Raw genomic sequence first — 4,933 nt, forward strand, 5'->3', positions numbered from 1 at the left:
GGCTCTGGACTTTTGGCAGTCGACCGCGCGTGGCGCGGCGGTCGACCGCGTATCGGGTTTTGGGTTTAAGTTGGCTTTCCAGACCCGTTTTCTGGTGAGTTGTATATATACCCTAAACTTGGTTTTAGGGTTAAGCAAGGGAGATTTTGAGCTGCTGAAAGGGGATTTCTAGGGCTTCTATTGTTAGAGTCTATTGGAGAGATCAAGTAGTCTTGTTTGTGTGTTTGTGGTAAGATTTGTAACCCTAATTTGTATTCTCCTTGATTTCTATTAGTGAAACTCCCCTCTCCTTGCCCCGTGGACGTAGGCACATTGCCGAACCACGTATATCTTGTGTTCTTGCTGTGATTGGTTTGCTTGTGTTCGTTTGTGGTCTACTATTGTTCTTGTATGTGCTTTTGATCTTGTCGATTCGAGCTTCCGCAGCGCACAACAAGTTGTATCAGAGCCAGGTTGGACTTGGGAGTTTATTCGAAGAATTCGCTGTTGGATTCTTGTTGGGAGAGTAGACCTACAATATGGTTGAAACAAGCAAGGCTAGTTCAAGCGCTACAAGTGCTACAAGTACATCGGGATCGGCTTTGACAAAGGCGATCCAAACGACGGCAAGATTAACTTCGGCTTATGGAGGTGTCAAGTAATGGACGCCTTAGATGCACAAAATTTGGAGGAAACTCTTGAGCTACAAGAGAAACCCGAAGATGTTGAAGACAAGGTTTGGAAGAAAATGAACAGTAGAGCTTGTGGGGTGATTCGGTCATGCTTGACGCCGGATCTCATTTATGATGTGATGAACAAGACGTCGGCGAAGAAATTGTGGGAAACACTCAATGAAAAGTATTTGACGAAGAGCATTGAGAATAGGCTTCATTTGAAAAAAAGGTTCTACCAATTCAAGATGAAGATGGGGGTTTCCATTCGGGAGCATGTTAACAACTTCACAAAGCTAATTTCGGATATGGCCAATGTAGATATCATGGTAGAGGATGAAGACAAGGCGATGTTACTATTGTGTTCGTTGCCGGAGGATGAGTTTGGTACATTTGTTCTCACTATGATAAATGGACGAACTACAGTTAGCTACAAGGAGGTGACCTCGGCATTGGTAAATTATGAGCTGAGGAAGAACGATGGTGAGCCCTCCGAGAAGGCATCGTGTGATGCATTAGCAGTTCGTGGCCGTAATCCAAACCGTCAAAGGTTCAACCGCTCAAAATTAAAGAATAGGGGTGGGCATAAGAGTGTTGGTAGAAATCAATGTGCCTTTTGCAAAGAAGAGGGACATTGAAAGAATGAGTGCCCAAAGTTGAAGGATAGAGCCGGAAAGCAAAGGGGGAAAGTTGTACAAGCTTCAGAGGTGAATGTTGCTAAGGTTGTTGGCAACATTTCAGATTCGGATTCTTCCGGTTATTCTTGTCCCGTACTGCCGTCAGTTTGTTATGCCGACTCTACGGAGTGGATGTTTGATTCGGGAGCTATATTTCACATTTGCTCTAAGAGGGATTGGTTTACCAACTTTGAGGAGTTGAAGAGAGGAGACGTGGTGCTCATGGGGAACGATCATGTTTGTCCTATTAGTGGGATTGGCTCAGTCAGAATCAGAATGCATGACGGGGTGACTAGGGAATTGAAAGAAGTGATGTTCGTGCCGCAATTGACGAAGAACCTCATTTTTCTTAGGACTTTGGAGGCATCCGGCTATAGAGTGATCTTAGAAGATGCTAGTTTGAAGGTCATGAAGGGGTCCATGGTGATGATACGAGGTGTCAGGGAAAACAACCTATACTACTTGAAGGGCAAGACAGTTACAGGGGGTCTGGCTGCTTCTATCACCAAAGAGGAGGATACCACCACCCTATGACACATGAGACTTGGACACACAGGTGATAAGTCCCTACAGACATTGGCAAAACAGGGGCTATTGAAAGGTGCAAAGACCTACAAGATGGAGCTGTGTGAGCATTGCATACTTGGGAAGAAGACTAAAGTGAAGTTCGGCACCGCTATTCACAAAACCCAATGTATATTAGATTATATTCACACGGATGTTTGGGGTCCTTCCAAGCACACATCGTTTGGTGGGACAAATTATTTTGTTACTTTCATTGATGATTATTCCAGAAGGAATTGGGTATATACCATGAAGCATAAACATAATGTCCTGGATATATTTGTGGAGTGGAAGAAGAAAGTAGAGCTACAGACAGGTAGAAATGTAAAGACTCTTCGTTCAGACAATGATGGGGAATATAAGAGTGATCCATTTCTGTAGTTTTGCCAGGATCATGGCATTAGAAGACACTTCACAGTTAGAGAGACATCGTAACAGAACGGGGTGGCCGAGAGATTGAACCGTACTTTGCTGGAGAAGGTGCGATGTATGATGACGCAGAGTGGATTATCTAGATCCTTTTGGGCCGAGGCGTTGGTTTATGTGAGCCATCTCGTTAACAGGTTGTCGTGCACTGCGATAGAGGGGAAGACTCCTTTGGAGCGTTAGTCTGGTTCTGTGGCTAGTGACTATGAGACTCTCCGGATATTTGGGTGTCCAGCTTATTTTCATGTCAGTGATGGAAAGTTAAATCCGAGAGCGAGAAAAGCTATTTTTGTGGGATTTAGAGAATGTGTCAAAGGCTTCAAATTATGGGATCCACAAGACAAGAAGATGGTCATTAGCAGAAATATCACATTTGATGAGGCGTACATGATGAAGCCTCGGGTTCCTCAGCAGGTGGAAGAAGATCAGACAGGAGGGATATCACAGCAGGTGGAGGTTGATGTGACTCCATCCATTCCAGACAGCACTGTGTCCATTGAGGCTCCTACAGGTGTGACATTGGGAGGAGATGAGATGACAGTCGGGCATGTGGAGGATACAGTAGATGGTGAGGCTCAGAAGCAGGGTCATGCTCAGGGGTCCATTGCAGCAGATAGACCGAGGAGAGAGATTCGTCGGCTAGCTAGATATGATGAGGTCATGGTGGCATATGTTTTATCCGTGGAGGTCGTTGATGATTTTATTCCTGCCACATTCAGGGAGGCAGAGTCCAGTCCTGATTCTATTAGGTGGAGGAATGCTATGGAGGAGGAGATGCAATCTCTTCAGAAGAACGACACTTGGGAACTTGCAAAGCTACCTAAGGGTCAGAAAGCTATTGGTTGCAAGTGGGTGTATGCTAAGAATGAGGGATATTCTATTGGGGACATTCGATTCAAGGCCAGATTGGTTGTCAAGGGATATGCACAGCTTGAGGGCATTGATTACAACGAGGTGTTTTTACCTGTTGTGAAGCATTCGTCGATTCGGATACTATTGGCATTAGTGGCACAGCTGGACTTAGATTTGGTCCAAATGGACGTGAAGACGACCTTTCTACATAGAGATTTAGACGAGGAGATCTACATGACACAACCTATGGGGTTTAAAGCTGCAGGAAGGGAAAATTTGGTGTGCAAATTGAAGAAATCTCTTTACGGACTGAAGCAATCACCGCGATAGTAGTACAAGAGATTTGATAGCTTTATGATTGGCCAAGGGTACACGAGGAGCCCGTATGACCCGTGTGTTTATATGCACAAGCTACAGGATGGTGAGCACATTTATTTGTTATTGTATATTGATGATATGCTCATAGCTTCCAGGAACACTTCAGCTATTGGGAAATTGAAAAAGGAACTGTCATCTGAATTTGAGATGAAGGACCTGGGAGAGTCTAAGAAGATACTGGGTATGGAGATTGAGCGAGACAGGGTGAAGGGGAGATTGAAGCTTACACAGAGGAGTTACTTGCAGAAGATGCTGAAGAAATTCAGTTTTGAGGGCAATACCAAGGTGGTGACAGAGGAGTTACTTGCAGAAGATGCTGAAGAAATTCAGTTTTGAGGGCAATACCAAGGTGGTGAGTACTCTATTAGCTCCCCACTTTAAGCTTTTAGCTTTGATGTCACCAGTTTTAGTGGAGGATAGGGACTACATGTCTAAAGTTCCATACGCCAGTGCAGTGGGTAGCTTGATGTATGCTATGGTGTGTACGAGGCCAGATTTGTCACAGGCCGTGAGCATGGTATCTAGGTACATGCACAACCCCGGCAAGGGGCATTGGGAGGCCGTGAAGTGGATTCTACGGTATATTAAGGGTACCATGGATGTTGGATTGATATTTATGAAGAATGATAAGACAAGGCAGGATTGTATTGGCTACGTGGATTCAGACTATGCCGGAGATCTTGACAAGCGTCGGTCCAGTGTGTTGGCGATGCACTCTTCAGTCTACAGTGGCGCTTTCTACTACGGAGGCGGAATATATGGCGGTGACTGAAGCAGTGAAGGAGGCTTTGTGGCTATATGGCTTGTTGGATGATTTGGGGATTGCACAGGAGACCATTCAGGTATATTATGATAGTATGTCAGCTATCTATTTGGCGAAGAACCAAGTCTATCATGCACACACGAAGCACATTGATGTCAGATTTCACTTTGTACGTGACGTATTAGATGATGGTGATTTCACGTTAGAGAAGGTCCACACTAAGGACAATCCTGCTGATATATTGACCAAAGTTGTACCAGGTGTGAAGTTTGGTCATTGTTTGAACTTATTGAATATTCTTCATTGTTGAGGCCGTTGGCGGCCATTTGGATAAACTACGTTCGGCTTGATTCCTTGGGCAAGAGGATACGTAGGCAGTCTTGCAGATGCAGTCGGTTGAGTTGATTGTGGGTGTTTTGGTGTCGGCTCAGTTTTGGCAAAACGTTCGCCGATGTGGAGATTTGTAGAGTTGGCGTCAGATCGAAGGATACAGGAATGCTGACACGCGGTCGACCGCGCATGGCGCGGCGGTCGACCGCGATGTGCACGAGAAATCAAGGGGAGCTTCTGCAGTTTCGGCGGTCGACCGCGCGTGGTCGACCGCGCTTTATCCAGAGACAGGT

Source organism: Asparagus officinalis, chromosome 7, assembly GCF_001876935.1.
Source record: "Asparagus officinalis chromosome 7, Aspof.V1, whole genome shotgun sequence".
Lineage (NCBI taxonomy): Eukaryota > Viridiplantae > Streptophyta > Magnoliopsida > Asparagales > Asparagaceae > Asparagus > Asparagus officinalis.